Here is a 17,150-nt window from a genome sequence, read left to right on the forward strand (position 1 = left end):
ATACTCATTTTGCTCTCTAAGAACTTACAGAAAGAAAAAGCAGATGTAGAATTCCAGAAAGCATTTCTAATTTTTCCTCCTCTCTATATAGTGTGACTCCTTGACAGAAAACACCAGATATAGTGGGAGTTGAAACAGCAAATAGACCATTTCAATTATAGGTAGTTGTATGTGTCCTAATTTAAAAATAAATTTGCTGGGGGGATTTAAATGTATAAGCCCTGGGTATTGACGATCTTTGGGAAAAGTGAGAGTAGTGATTATTGATATCTCCATTTCATTTTTAAGTGAGATGGTCATACCATTGGTCTAAAACATCCTGATGTAGAGAGACAACTTCCCTTCGATCCCTTTCTCTGATGTTACTTCAATAAATTATTCATTAGATATAATGATAAGCAGCCAGGGAGAACATTTGGGTGAATGCTTTGATCTTGTTTGTACACCAAACAAGGTAACAAGTAAGGCTAGGTTCCAGACAGAATTGTTCTAGCTCTGTATAGAGGGCAATCATATGTCAGGGGATGTGGGAAAAGGGAAGGCGTGTGAGTAGAAGCAGCACTGCCTGTACAGTGAAGAAGCTCAGAATCTAGTACTAGTTCCAGCAATAAGATTGTTTAGAGACTTTGGTTTTCTTCCTCTGGGTTGTATCCCCTTTCTTAGTCTCTTTTGTGATCAGTCATCGGAGTACAGAATATCCCAGGTCACTAAGTATTAGTATTATACTCAGTATTATTTACTCAGTATTATTTACTTTGGGGCCTATGGGACACCTAGAACTGCTACAGCTTTTCCAAACTCACACAATATCGAATCCAACAATTTTTGTAACTTAGAGAACAATGATTTTGCTCATCTTGTCATTTTCTTAAAACTCTTTCCCTTAATTACCGATAACATTTTATTCTTGTCTCTGCTGTATTATCAGCATTGCTATTCCGGTTACATTTATTGGAATACAGTGGATGCATTAGTTGCCTGGATGTGAAACAAATGCTAAATAAAGATGTTTTTTTCTTTTCTCAGTGGTGCTTTAGCCTTGAATAACCTATTTTCTGTTGTGGTAACAATGTTATATGAAAACTAAGAATAATTATCGGAGATCAGGGATAATTCTTATTTTCAGAGGAAACTGAAGTCCTTCCTGAGTCTTGCCTACCAAAAGTCAAATCCAAGTACATTATTGTAGAAAATCTAGTGAAGTTTATTTTTTACTTCCTTCCGCCTTCCCGCAGGGATATGCCTAATGATGAACCTTTATCAAAGATGTGGTTTCCTCATGTTACCTTTTGCTTTTCTAGTTCTTCCTCAAGTGTCTGACATCCTAAACTTATTGCCTTGGCTCAAACCTCCCTCTTTCCTCCTCATTTCTCTCTGAATATTTGTTCTAATACTGGTTGGAAAGACTTGACAACAGAATTCACAATAAAATGTTGATGTGTTTGATCCTGTTGAAAAAAGTTTACATTTCAGGGTTTTCTTGTTTAGCCAAAACAAATGAATACTTATGTACCACATCTTTATCCATTCATCTGTTGATGGACATGAGGCTTAGGGGAAAGGAGGGAAAATGAGTGGGAAAAATTGAGAGGGAGACAAAACATGAGAGACTCCTAACTGGGAGATGAACAAGGGGAAGTAGAAGGGGAAACGAGCAGGGGGCATGGGGCGACTGGGTGACAGGCACTGAGGAGGGCACTTGATGGGATGAGCACTGGGTGTTATACTATATGTTAGCAAATAGAGCTTCAATAAAAAATATATAAAACAAATGAATACTTATGTTAGAATAATCAAGAGACTGGTTAGCAGTCCTAAAATTTAAGCCAAACCTCCATTCCTCCTACATCTAAGGGTGGCCTTTGTCCCAAAAGGCCATTAAGAACAGCCAATATTCAATAGGACAGAGGAGCTGGAAGGCATGAATCAGAGCCCCAAGAATACCGCTGTTCAGTTTAAACAATGATATTTTACCTGTATATTTAGTATATAGTAGGCTGTTGGTACCCATCTAGATCCCATTTACCATGCTTGTGTGCCCATCCCTCATCTATGAGTGTCAGCTCCTAAAGACAGAGTAGTCTCTGTCTCTAGACAATTTCTCATGACCTAATGGGAGATACTTCATCTTGTCTGCTATGCCTCGTGGGTAGGAGAGGAGTTGAAGACAGCAGTGCAGAGACCCTTTGCCTTAATGTAGGAACAAATCTGTGATACATTCATGCTTCAGAATTCCTATATATATTAGGCAAAGCTGATCTCTAGCTGAGGCTTCATTCTTGTTTAGTTTTATCATGGCATATCCGGTTTTCTTTGCCCTCTTCTGAAAATAATATTTGAGTAAATTTGTCATACAAGAATTCCATCTCAGGCTCTGCTCCTAGGGCATTTGGTACTAGGAATAGTACTAAGAAGTGCTCTCTGCAGACAGGATTCTGGAGGTGGGTTAGTCACTGGCCAGATGGCAGTGAAAACCCCATCTTGGGTAGCTGGAGCCTTGATAGTTCCTGACATGCTGCAGAAGTGCAGTTGCTAAGATGCTCACCTATGGTGAATTGGCATAGGGTACAGATGGAAGGAGGTATACTAACTGGTTCAGTGTTTCTGGCAATTGAAAGGTACAAGGAAAAGAGTAACTCTATGGATTGTGAAATGGTTTGCTTTTGCAAAATGGCATTTATATGTTGAAGAGAGATGATGACAATCTCCAATCTATTAATCAGCAGTTTAAAGCAAAATATAAGTCAGAAATCCTCTAATTTCTGTAGATTGAAGGCAGACAAAGCCAATAGCCTGGAACAGGACTTAACTGCAAGTGGCAAGAAACTTTAGAGAAAGTTGAATTCTCAGCCTTAGAAGGTCTCCTAATCTAAAGGTAGAGGTTTGATATGAGAGAAATGGGAGCCTGAGATGGGAATATCTAAATAGATGCATTTGAGTACCTTGAATTCCTAGATTTTCCTTAACTCTCTGAGTTTTCAGAATTGACCTTTATCCTTTATTGGAAGATAAAATTTTCTCTCTCTTGCTTAAAGACCATGTAAAGATCTCAAAGGAGAAAAGCATCTTTGGGAAAATCTTCCTCAGGAACTGTTTCTATTTGTCTTTCTGCCTACCATACCCATAACTTGGGTCAAATTTCAGCAAAATTAGATTGGAGAATTGTTAGCCTATTAAAGAAGAGGTATTGAATACAAAAAAAGCCGCTGGACTTAGTTAACACGTACTGTCAGGATCAAAGAGATGATGCCTAGGAGTGGATCTTGAAGCTACTGGGAAGGATTAGGGATAGTATATTGATATGGGGGCACTTTTCTGTGACACAGGATTTAACACTCTGGCAGAGGTCCAAAGAGGCATTTTTAATGCCCTACTGGGATGGCTCTTAGAAGATTGGAAAAAGCAATGCCATGCATCAAGTGTTAGCAAGCTTTTTCTGTAATGGGCAGGATAGCAAATATTTTAGAACTTGAGTGTAATATAACCAATATATAAACAAATGGGTGTAGCCAATAAATTGGGTGTTCCAATAATACTTTACTTACAGAAAAAGGAAAGGGCTGGATCTGGCTCAAGGGTCATAGTTTGCCAACTGCTGCTCCACACTTAATGAGATAGAGGTGCCAACATTTCTGTGGCAGACTATGAAGGAAAGTATTAAAAGGCTTAGAAAGTAGGCATGTTAGAATGGGGCTGTTACTTAAGACTGGAAAAGCCACCATTTGACTGTATTCCTTGGGAGGTCCTGGAGGAGATTTTACTTATTATAACAATAAGGAGTGTGCCAGTAAGAGAGAGCCAGTATTTTTAAGTAGCTATGAGGTGGCTGTTCTATACACTAGGGCTGAGTAGGAGATGCTATTACAGACCTGGGGATGATAGGATATGGGAATAGCCAGGTGGTAGCACTTAATTGTTAGAGCAAGGTGGGCATAGTTACCATAATGCGCAGAAGCTTGGAATGGCAGCCAGGAAGGGATTATTCACAGGGATCTATGGAGATTGCTAATATAGCATCACATTCCTAGGGGCAAGATAGATGGGCAACAAACAAGGGTATTTATTGCTTAATAAACGTAGCAATCAGAATAGATCATAAATATGTGATCAGAAAGCCGAAGGCAGCTGCCAGAAAAGTCACAATTCCTTGCCCAGTTTATCCTGAGGAGATTCTTAGACATACAGCCCATCAACTGAAAGAGCAGTCAGAAATCCATGCAAAAAGACTTAGCAACACCATGAGTATATACAGCAGTGAGATACTCCATCTTTCCCTCAAAGATACCTACTGCCACTTACCTGGGTAACTAACTGTATACTTTGGAGAAGGATACACCCTAACATTTCACTAACTGATGGATCCCTGTCTTTGTTGATCCTGATGCCTAGGGACCCAAAGTCCCTCATTTGTCCCCTGTTAGAGTAGCAACATACAAGATCAGGTAAAAAAACAAAACAAAACAAACCCAAAGTCTTGGTCTATGTCTATTCGCTCTGTTCACTGGGGTTAGAGACTCACCTAGTGGTCATTTCCTCTATTTTTGAATGCATAATCAGAAAGAACATACTCTGTAGTCAGCAGGGCTTTCATATTACTTCCTTGACCTTTATTTTTATTTTTTAAAATTTATTCATTTATTTATTCATGAAAGACACACACACACAGAGGCAGAGACATAGGCAGAGGGAAAAGCAGGCTCTCTGTGGGGAGAGAGTTCCCCAATGTGGGACTTGATCCCCTGACCCAGGATCACCCCCTGACCTGAAGGCAGACACTCAACCACTGAGCCACCCAGGCATCCCAGTTCCTTGACCTTTAGAGTAAAAGCTATTGTAGTCAGAGAGCCAGGTAGAAGTATTTGAAACTGCCTCCACCCTGTCAGAATAAGTAAAAACAATATCATTTAAAATGATATTTTTGAAAGGGTTGGTAGATTAAAACCTAAGGGATGCAGGGCTGGTAATCTTTATCCCAGTTAATTCACCAGTCTTGTTCTTGCAAAAACTGGATGTCTCATGGGAGGATGACAGTGGACTAATGCAAACTTAACTAATTGCAGCTGCTGTGCCAAATCTGGTATCTTCATGAGAGCAGAATAACACAGCCTCCTTATGTGGTATAAAACTATTCAGCTGGCAAATACATGCTTTCCATATCCATAAAAAATGAGAATCAGAAGCAGTTCCTATTCATGTGGGGTGGGCAGCAATACACATTTGCAATCTTATCCCAGAGAATTTTCCTCTCTTTGTCACAACGTAAACTAAAGCAACTGGATCATTTGGTCATTCTGCAGAAAGTACATTGGCCCACTTTATTGATGATATCTTATTAATTAGATCTGATGAGCAAGAAGTGATTAATGTATGCCTTGGTAAGACACATGTGCTCCTGAGGGAAAGAGATGAATTCTAAAAAGATTCAGATTAGTGACACATTACGTGTCATTTAACATTAGTGACTTTTTTTTTTACAGGTTCCAGTGTTGTGAGGCATGTTAGAACATTTTCATTGAATATAAAGGATGAATTGTTGCACCATACACTTCCTAGCACTAAGAAAGGAGCACATTCCTTAGACCTGTTTGGGTTTTTATTATATATTTAGGAGTATTGGTGTGACCCATTTTTTGAGAAGATGAAAGGCTGTTTTGAGTGGATCTCAGAGCAAGAAAGAACTCTGAAGCAAGTCCAGGCTGTGCAACAAGCAGTTGTACTCTTGAACAATATGGTCTGACAGACTCAGTGGTGCTAGAGGTATTTCTACTAGAGAAAAGCACAATCTGGAGCATCTGGAAAGTCCCAATAAGGGAATTTCAGCAAAGGGTTCTGGATCAAGGTCATGCCACCTGTAATAGAATTACTTCCCATTTGTAAAACAGATCCTGGAATGCTATTAAGCCCTGGTATAAGTTGAACATCTAATCATGTGGTACCAAGTGACCATTCTGACATAACTTCCCATTATGAGCTGGATACTATCAGCCCACCAAGTAGTAAATTTGGGCCCAACATCAATCCATTGTAAATTGGAAGTGGTAGATCCAGGCTAGGGCTTGGGCAATTCCAGGGAGCAAAAGTAAGCTGCATGAAACACTCATGTCACAGACCAGTGTTTCACCAATGCCTCTCCCTCAGCTCACATCTACAGCCTCTGGGGCTTTCTTACAAATGGATGATGAGAGGCAAAAGCCTGAGCTTGGTTTGCAGATCATTCAACTTGATATGTGGCTATAAACTAAAAATGGACTATTGCTCTGCTATAGCTACATGCAAGGGTGCGACTGAATGACGGTGGTAAGAGGAAATCCTTCAAATGGGCAGTTATTCAGTGATTTAGTGATTTGACTTAGTCACTTTGTTGGAGTGGAAGGTGGCCTGAGATATGGTGTTTGCAGAACCATGAGTGGTGGTGAATGGTTTAGCTGGTTGGATATATGTAAACTCATGGGCAGTGGTGAATGGTGTAGCTGATTGGTCAGAAGCTTGATAAGAGCAAGATTGGAAGATCAGTGATAATGATGTCTGGGAAAAAGGCATATGGTCAGAACTTTAGAAAAGAGTGCAAAGTGTAAGTAACTTTATATTGTACCTTAATGCAGAAGATGTACTAAACAACTAACCAGACAAGATAGATATCAGCCTTCCTCTCCCCTCAGTCATGTCAGGGCTTGTGCAATGAGCTTCTGAATGGAGTGTCCACAGTTGGAGGCCATAGTGAGTGAATCTTTGAATGACCCAACAATTTAAGTTCTCTCTCATTTGCAAATACTGCTGTTATTAATGTCCAATCTATCAGCCACCAAGACAAATACTGAGTCCCTACTAAGCTGCCATTTCTCAAGGAGACCAAGGAGTTATTTGGGGGAAAGTTTTTGCTTTGATCTCCCTTTTACCCTAAAAGGGACAATGATTCATTCTGCCAGGATTTTCTTGTATTTCAGGGTGTATTGACCTTTCCTACCTTGGCTGTAATCACCATCCAAATGTTCCCAAACTATCTAATCTATTGACATAAGATATCATTTGATATTGGCTTGAACAAAGAACCAAGTTATGGCAGGGCGAGTGTGATGATAATCACATGACCATGGGATCCACTGGTCCTACCACCTAACACACCATTCCAAAACTGGATGGCCTGGTAGAGCAGTAGAATTGCCTCTTTCAGGTGAGGTATCAACTTGAGGATGACATCTTGTGTGGATGGGGTACCATCCTTCAGGATGTGAGGTATACATTAAACTGATGGCTATCATATGCTGTTTTATGTGTCTGAGAACCAACAGGTAGAAGTAGAAGTGGCTGTACTCACTATTACTTCTCTTGACCCATTTGGGAACTTGTGCTTCTCATTCCTGCAACTATAAGCTCTGTGTATCTGGAGGTTCTAGTTGTCAGAGGGAGAATTCTTCCTCTAGAAGACATAGTAAAAATCCATTTAAACATTTGGTGCATGGTTATTTTGGGGCTTTTCATGCCAGTAGATCAGCAGGCTAAGGTTATAGTTACATAATGGTAGGATAATTGACCCCAGTTATCATGAGGAGGTAGGGCTTCTGCTACATGATGGGGGCATGGAAAAGTGCTTTTGTTACTAAGTCGATCCATTTGGGTATCTTTTCATTTTACCATGTTCAATTTTAAGTGTAAATGTAACCATAGCTACCACAGCCTGACAAGGAGATGGTTATTAGGATTTAGTTTCTCAAGAATGAGGGCCCACCAAGCAAACTACTTACTTAGTCACAGATGCTGGCTATAGAGGAAATCAGTTACAATGTTGGAAGCAGCTGCAGCAGTTGGTTGATTGTAGTTTGATCTATTAAACTACATTTTGTAGTCTTCACTGAATTTGTAAGTGATCTAAATCTTGGAGAAACTATTCCTGGAAGGAGTAAACTTAATGTGATAATCAGGTGGGTCTGAGCAGTGTGACGGGTAGACTGTAGTTGATGTTGGTGTCCTGTGTAGAACCTCTTTAAAGGAAGGTGTACTTAACTCCTAGCTGCTGTGAATGTTGGCTGCCTAATGGCTCATAGCTGCCTCCTTCTCTGGAGGTTTGCCTTTGGCCAAATGGGAGCCCTCCTTTGTGGGAGATGACTCTTCTCTCCAGAAGATTGACCCAGGGTACGAAAATATGGCTTCTTTGCCTTAAGATGGGACCAATTTTATGATGCAGTTCTTGCTTCAGAGCTCCCTGTGAGATCAGCCTAGAGTTAGTCACTATATATATATATATATTTTTTTTTTTCCTTAGCTTCCTCCCCTCTCCCTGACAACTTTTGCAATGAAGTCCTATTACACTGATACAATAACTTATAAGTAGCTGGAGTGAAAGGAGAGATAAGATTATCTGCCCTACCTTGCATGCCTTATTTTCCTTCTCCTTATTTTATTTTCTCAATAAATTGTTGCACAAGAATCCTCATCATAGGCTCTCTTTCTAGGGAAACTGACTTACAATAAAGCATAAAACAAATTTCCAGGAATGTTGGTTGTTACTAATTTTGAACACCATCAGTTATAACCAAAGGATTTCTCAGTAAAGAAAGATTTGATCCAAGAGCTATCCCAAACATACCAAACATATGTATATACACACGTACATGTATATGTACATAGGTTATGTGTATGTGTTTACATAAATAATAGATACTGTGTATGTTGCATTGGGTAAGTAAGCCAAACTTCTACTCCCCAAAATGGTTTGGGACCCTTTACCTTATAGCAGCCAGGAAATGTGAAGGTTCAAATCCTAAGTGGTGGGCATGCCTGTTTCAGTGACTTGTGAGCACATGTATCTTCTTCTTGGAAAGGAATGTAGGCTGTATGCCTGCCTGGGAGTGCCTGGAATGAATGCATGACTCAATCACATGTCTTGGAAAAGAACCAGTAGACTCATAGCCCGCTGACTAGAGCACAGGTGAAGCCGTTTTGGTTTACAAATGTACTTTGGGAAGATTTTATATTAGGCAATAATTAGGACCTTCAAACTAGGCACAAATCTAATTTTTTGAACTTGGACATAAGTGGACTTTTGTAGTTAGAGATATGACATTAATAATTTTTAAATAGCTGAAATGAGAAGGAGAGATAAGATCATCCATCTGCCCTGTAGACAGAGATGGCGTGTATACTTTTAAAGTTATGATAATGAGAGAAGATATTCAGTGACTTGCAAAAATCAACATCTCAGCAGGAATAAACAAGATAGATCAGAAGATCTGAATCTGAAAACTGTCCAAAATAATAAAAACAAACAAACCACTTTATTTGCATGCTAGAAGCCTTACTGAAGCCACATGTGTGGTTATTGAAATATTCGATAAATGTCAAAGTTGTTCTGGCCCAACATTTTAGTACATTTGGTCTAGTTTCATTAACTATATAATTTTGAAGTTGGCTTTGTCAGCAATCTTTCACATGCCAAAAATACCAAAAGAAAACATAGACAATTGATTTTATCTAATAATAAATAAAAGTTGTTCAGGCCCTTTTCTATGAAGGCAGAGATGCTTCAAATCCCTTTAGGGATTTACCCATCAATTTGCTTAGGGTGAGAATCAATGAAAAGAATGTTAAAGAAGGCTGATATGGGGCATAAAAAAGAGGGCTCCACAGGAGTAGAGAAAGAAGTCAAGAGAGCAATGCCTGAATATTTGCTCTAGACAGGTGAAAATCTGTGGCACAAATACAGAGTTGAGGGTTGCTGTCTTTACAAATTCTACTCGCTGAGGTCCTTGTGAAATTTCTTCCGGGTCTTTGAAATTCTGGCTCTAATAGCATTTCTTCCAAATTCAGCTGTATGTGGTTGGTCTGTTATTCTTCCTGCCTGTTTCACACAAACTTGACCAAGAATATATCACTCAAGAAGATTGCTGTGGCAGGCTATCCATTTATATTGCAACAACTCCGATATCACAGTCCCTGTCCTTGGAGTCATCCAGTATGGGCTGGAGATTTGGAACTTGATCAGGATCTAATCTAGGCAAGTGATAAGATGACATCAAGACTGGTGCTCAAGTCTATGGAAGCACCTGATATGGGTACTTCTCCAAACCCAGAATACTCTTAAGAGTCAGCAAATCTGGACTGGAAATTTTAGAATAAGATGATTTGCTATGATTTTTCTGGTAGTTTTTCTTTTCCATCAGGTCATAAATGTTATGAGAACAGCTTTTCTTATTATATTTAAATTTATCCAGTGCTAGCTTAGGTCTTGGCCCAAAGTAAAAAACTCAGAATAGGGATATATTAAAAGAAAAATAATGGTCATTTTGAAAGAGCCTAGAAAGTTCTGTGTAGATTATGATCTAGAAGATTCTGAAGGACGGAAGGCAGATGGTTCTTATTTTTGTAAGCTTGTTCCTTCATCCAGGTGGTGGTTTTGATGGGCCTCTGGGCTGAAGGTCTCTACTTGAGTCATCTGTCTGCTGAGAGGCAACTGTTTCAAGTGAACAATGTTGGACAATGTTATTGTAATAGAAGAATTTCAACTGGTACATCAAATAGGTTAGACTTGCAAATCTTAAGTCATGTGTACATAAACAGACAAAAAAAAATTCGGGATCCCTGGGTGGCGCAGCGGTTTAGTGCCTACCTTTGGCCCAGGGCGTGATCCTGGAGACCTGGGATCGAATCCCACGTCGGACTCCTGGTGCATGGAGCCTGCTTCTCCCTCTGCCTGTGTCTCTGCCCCTCTCTCTCTCACTGTGTGCCTATCATAAATAAATAAAAAATTTAAAAAAAAATTCCAGCTGAAGATTTAAGTTTTCTGGAATGAGAGGAACCACTAAGTTTAGAGTATGGAACATAGAGGAATAAAAAGGGCAAGAATGAAGTTGCAATGTTGTACTGCAAAGTGTACATATAGAGGAGGCCTGAATGGGAAGTTGTGGTGGTGAGAAGAGAATCAAGTGTGGAAAGAAGTACATCCTTGCTCTCAGCCTCCTAATTTCCTAATAAAATATCAGAATCCAGTCTCTTGGGTATTGGCATACATTTACATATTTCTTTATGGCTTTTAACTTTTTAAAAGTCTCTGAAATAGGTAGAAAAGAGGTCTGTATATATGAGGTAGCCAGTACTTTTTAACTGATTAATTAATCTCTAATTTCATCTACTAGAAATTCCAGGTATAATAAGTGTACAACAGGAGCAAATTTTTAATTTTTTATTGCAAATGAGTTCTACTTTTCTTTATTATAGAATAATATATAATTCTGGGGGCTTGCTGCTTATTGATTTGTCTTCCAACATTCATTTACTGAGTGCTTGCTCTCAGACACTGCAATAAGCTTGGGTGTTACAAATATAATAAGATAGATTATTGGAGCAAAACTGGCTTCATAGGTATGCAACCTTTATAGTGGTACAGGGTCGCATTCTCAGAAGGCCCAATGCTTGGCTTAAAGCTCAGGTGTCCCTGTCCTGAAATTTTTAAAGATTTTTAACAAGGGGCCCTGCATTTTCATTTTCATTGGGTCTATGAATTATGTAGGTGGTTCTGCTTCTGAGGCTTGTCTGAGGGGAAAAAACACATTTAAATAAGTAACTACAATACAACAATATCTCATACAATATGATAATGTTAACAAAAAAGAAAGCAATAAGCATATATCCAGTGTCGTGTTGTGAATCCCAGAAGGTATATTTATATGTGCTTGTGTGAGGTCATGTTTTCATTTAGGATGTGTTATTTTGGTGAGGATTGTAATACATATTTGTACCTTATAACTCCATTTTGTGAAGACAATGCAAAGTTGTTATTAATTTGTACAATTAGTTTAGCAAAGCCTAAAGTACAAAGAGCCAGACAGTATAATTTGTTAAATAATTTTGCTTCTAACTTATCACGCACTATTCTTACTTCCTGTTGGGTATCATAACGGAGCAAACTTAAGGAGAGGGAGCAGAGAGTATGATGAAAAGGATTGTGTGTGTCTCTGTGTGAGCATGTATGTGAATGTGTATGCAAGCATTTCAGCTGAGGACAGGCAGGTAGACATTTGCTTATTAATTGTTTGCTTTAAGTTGGTAATAAATGCACTTTAGTAATCTCACATGACTAAATTTTCAGAGGAACCTGCTAAGGCTAAGTTAAGGTAGGTATTTAGTGCAGACAAAGATCTGTATTTAGAGACAAATTTAGGACATATAAGGATGAAGATAAAAAGAAACTTAAAAATAATGGTCTTATCATATATATATATATATATATATATATAGTTATATAGTTATATAGTAATTCCATGTTTTATATTCTAACTCATTTCTTTGGCCAATTAGCAACAATAGCCCTTTGTCTTTTCATCAAGTGGGTTTTTTTTTTTTAAGGAAGCAATTTAAATGTCAGAGTTGAGAATTGGAATACCAAAAATTTCTACTCTTTTCCAAGATGTGTTTTGAAGCTGTAGGCATATATTGTCTTTAAGGATATTTTTTTTTTTACTACATGACATGAGCAATTCTTTTTTTTTTTAATCGTAAGAGTTTCCCTTTCACCCAGCATTGTCCCTCTTTAAAAACTGAGCTTTCCTGCTCTTCATCCCCTCAAACAAAACAAAACAAAACAAAACAAAACAAAACAAAACAAAACACAAAAAAACAAAAACAAAAACAAACAAACAAAAAACACACAAAAAAGGCAGCTACCCTCAAATGCCAAATGGAAGGATTTCCATGTCATTCAGAGGAGAACAGTGACAGTGCTTTTTGTTTTCATTTATGAGAATTGGGTTTTCACCTGAGCTGTAGTCTACACATCTAGAATCACGCAAGGTAAAAGAAGAATGTATTGGATATTGAGAAAGTATTCAATTGAGATGGAAAGACAGAGGCCTTGACAATAATTTAATATGATAAAAATAAAGAAGAGGTTATAAACCTAGAGGCTTAGGCAAGAGAAAGGAGGTAAGTTAGGTACATGGGACTCTTCAGTTTTGGTAACACTCATAATAAAATGGGCATTGTCACAGTTAAAGCAACATTTGTAGATGCGAGTTAAAAAGGGAGATGTTTTCTAATTTGAAAAGATATCTGCACCCCTACGTTTATTGCAGGAATATTTATAATAGCTAAGTTATAGAATCAACCCAAGTGTCCATCAATAGATGAATGGATAAAGAAGTTACACACACACACACACTCACACACACTGGAATATTACTCAGCCATAAAAAAGAATTAAATCTTGCCATTTGCAATAATGTGGACAGACCTAGAGGGTATAAGCTAAGTAAAATAAATCAGTCAGAGAAATACAAATACCAGATGATTTCACTCACAAGTGGAATTTAAGAAACAAAGAAGAAAAGAGACAAACCAAAAAACAGACTCTTTTTTAAAATAAATTTATTTTTTATTGGTGTTCAATTTGCCAACATATAGAATAACACCCAGTGCTCATCCCATCAAGGGCCCTTCTCAGTGCCTGTCACCCAGTCACCCCCCCACACCTCCCTTTCTACCACCCCTAGTTCGTTTCCCAGAGTTAGGAGTCTCTCATCAAAAAACAGACTCTTAAGCACAGAGAACAAACTGATGGTTATCAGAGGGGATGTGAGAGGGGAATGATGAAATAGGTGACTGGGATTAACAGTATACTTATGATGAGTACTGAGTAACATACACAATTGTTAAATCACTATATTGTACACCTGAAACTCACATAACACAATATTAATTATACTAGAGTTAAAATAAAAAAATAACAGAAGAAAGGAGATGTGTGCAGGGTAAGAAGTTTGAGAGAAGGAACATATTGACAAAAATTTTCTTAAAAATTCAACATACATAAACCCTACAGAGTGCTGTTATGCAACACAGAAGTGTGTCTGTACAGGTAAATTCTCGGAAAATAAAGCAGTATGAATAATTTTTACAGTTGTACATATTGGAAAGATGATTAGAAAGTATGCATTTATTTGAAGAGGCCAAGAGGATCTGTCTCAGTTTCATAGATAAGTGTGTGTAGGTTGTGATTTGTGGTTTTAGAACCAAGGTGCCCAGAGGGAGGGTAACACAGCTAGGTTGGTGGCTGCAACCTTTGTTATTACCATCATCATCATTAGGCAACAAGGACACTGTACATTTTGGGGGTGCTGAGCCCCACAAGTGTGATCCAAATATCAACAGCCTAAATATTTCCAATCCTCCCAGATTACTGAGGTCACCAGTCCAGCCTCAGTGCCAACTGGGTAACCACCATCCTCAACTACATTCCTTATCTCCCCAACCTCTAAGGATTCCAGGGGTTCTCCAGGGGTTCTTATTTCTTATTATTCCTAGTCTCTACTGTGAATCTTACTTTATGTGACTGCTTCTCTCTTCTTCATATCACTTTGCCCCATTCTGGACACTGCCTTGCTTATTTCGGTTCCCCAAACTGCCAATAAAACAAGGCTGAGCATGTGGCAGAGTTTTACTTTGAGGGTATTTGCTGCAGACTGAGTGTTTGTATCCTACCCAAATTCACATTTTGAAACCTTAATCCCTGGTATTGTGGTATTTAGAGATAGGTCCTTTATGAGGTAATGAGGTCATGAGAAGAGCGCTCTCATGATAGGATTTGTGCCCTTTAAAGAAGAGACAAAAAAGAGTTTGCTTTCTCTTTGCAGTGCACACTGAGGATAGGCCACGTACGGACATAACCAGGAAGAGGGGCCTCACCAAGAACCCAGTCATACTGGCATCCTGATCTTGGACTTCCAGCCTCCAGAACCATAAGAAATAAATGTTTGTTATTTAAGCCACACCGTCTATGGTAATTTGTGATAGCAGCAGAAACTAGACAGTAATAGAGTGATTACATGGTAAAACTATAGAGACAAAACAAGAAATAGAATTTATCATTGTTCTAACATTCATTACCAATTTCCTATCTTCACATAATTTTTGCTTTACCTATGACCTCCTTAAGTTTTGGTTGCCTTCATCTTTTTGTCTCTGGTTCTATCTGCTAGCCTCCAGCCCCCAAATTCCTATTAGTTTTTTAGGCAATACGATTTAGTTTTCAGCCTGCTACTCTAAACTAGACATGTAGTTGAGCATGTTTTAACAGAAAGGACTTTCTACTGTCTGTGGCTCTCATTTCACAGCATAAAACTTTTAAGAAGCTCTGCTAATCTAAAAGGCTTTCTACCATATATGTCTAAAATTTAACAGTAGAGGGAAAAAAACTAGCAGAAACTCTGTAATTTTTCTTTTAACAAAATCAAAACTTTAGACAATATTTCCTCTCACTCATTAGAGCACAACACATGGAATATTTTGTTTCCTCTCACTCATTAGAGCACAACACATGGAATATTTTGTTCTCCTTCCTTTAGAAACACAAATTGAACACAAATGATACTTGTAATTTTAATGATAATAAAGGGATAAATAGAAAAATGTATTTATACAAAAATCTTTAAGAAACTTTATAAGTCAAACTTTGTGTCCGAGATTTTCACATACCCAATTTCTTTAATTTTTACGAACAACCTGGTGGCTAGTTTTTAATTTCACATATTGCTGAGATATTGACATTCAGATAGAAATGTTGACCAATGGGTCATTACATTTCACATTGTGTTCTTAGTCCGACAAGTTAATACTCTGTTCAATTTCATATACTCTAAAATGATCAGGATTATAGTAACAGATTCATACTACCTTAATCCAAAAAAGGCTGATATATAGTCCAGAATTCCAAAATTTTAATTTATAATGGAACACTTCCATCCTCAATTACCATAACTTTTGTGTATTACATCCTTGGGGACTACTTCCTTCTTCCTGGAATCAATGTATTTGGGGGTCAAATTAATAATCATAAATATATCATTGGAAAATAGGAAGAAGGGTTGCTTAGAGATATTTTACCTACATTCAGAAAACCTTGATCAGCTATGAATACCCCAACATCTCTTCCAAGTAGGCGTTTTCAGTGCGGGCCACCCTCTTTTCCTTGACAAATGTTTTCTTAAGATCTAGCTAATATTATTGATTAATACATAATCTAGCTAATATTATTGATTAATACATAATCCAGCTAATATTATTGATTAATACATAATCTAATATTAATCTATTAGATTAATAATCTAATTAATACATAATACATAATTAATTCACAGAGCTGAGAAAGAGTCCAATTCTCAGAGTGTTGGATTGCCCCAAATCATAGTTTAGGTACTCTACAGAGAAAACGGAAGGCTGAGATTAAGTGACTCATTCAGTGTCCCAAGGGGAGCAGGTGCTTGTGTGTTTTGCTTCTCTACCACAGAAGGAGAGCCACTTTACTTTAAACTAAATTGCTACAGCATCAAGAGCTATTCTAGGGGAAAAATCAAATCAATATGACTGAGTAGACCCTTGATTTATAAGAGGAATAATATTATTAATGTGTAATCTGGACACAAAACATTGCTAAATGTATATTTACATCTGTTCCCTCCTTTCACTTTCATCAGAGGGAAAGATTCTTGCCCTCTCCATCAGATTCTGGGGTCTCCTTTGGGGTAGAGAACATTAGTAATGGGCAGAGGAGAGAAAAAAATTAAAGAGAAATCCAAGAGGTTGAGTTGATTTACCTAAGAACTAGGAGTGGGGGTGGCGAAGGGGAGAGCAAAAACTTTTATGGACTTTTTATTTTATTTTATTTTATTTTATTTTATTTTATTTTTTTTTATTGGTGTTCAATTTACTAACATACAGAATAACACCCAGTGCCCGTCACCCATTCACTCCCACCCCCCGCCCTCCTCCCCTTCTACCACCCCTAGTTCGTTTCCCAGAGTTAGCAGTCTTTACGTTCTGTCTCCCTTTCTGATATTTCCCACACATTTCTTCTCCCTTCCCTTATTTTCCCTTTCACTATTATTTATATTCCCCAAATGAATGAGAACATATAATGTTTGTCCTTCTCCGACTGACTTACTTCACTCAGCATAATACCCTCCAGTTCCATCCACGTTGAAGCAAATGGTGGGTATTTGTCATTTCTAATAGCTGAGTAATATTCCATTGTATACATAAACCACATCTTCTTTATCCATTCATCTTTCGTTGGACACCGAGGCTCCTTCCACAGTTTGGCTATCGTGGCCATTGCTGCTAGAAACATCGGGGTGCAGGTGTCCCGGCGTTTCATTGCATTTGTA

At 38.1% G+C, this 17,150-nt stretch overlaps 1 long non-coding RNA gene across 1 annotated transcript in view; it reads left to right on the plus strand.

The window, feature by feature from the left end:
* The window catches only part of LOC125754995 (uncharacterized), a 107,265-nt gene extending 92,509 nt beyond the window's left edge, over nt 1-14,756 (plus strand). Inside the window, exon 2 of the long non-coding RNA XR_007410347.1 lies at nt 14,622-14,756. This is a non-coding gene — a long non-coding RNA (uncharacterized LOC125754995). The remainder of the gene's footprint in view (nt 1-14,621) is intronic.
* The last annotated feature ends 2,394 nt before the right edge of the window (nt 14,757-17,150 follow it).

The sequence above is a fragment of the Canis lupus genome, chromosome 4, assembly GCF_003254725.2.
Source record: "Canis lupus dingo isolate Sandy chromosome 4, ASM325472v2, whole genome shotgun sequence".
NCBI lineage: Eukaryota > Metazoa > Chordata > Mammalia > Carnivora > Canidae > Canis > Canis lupus.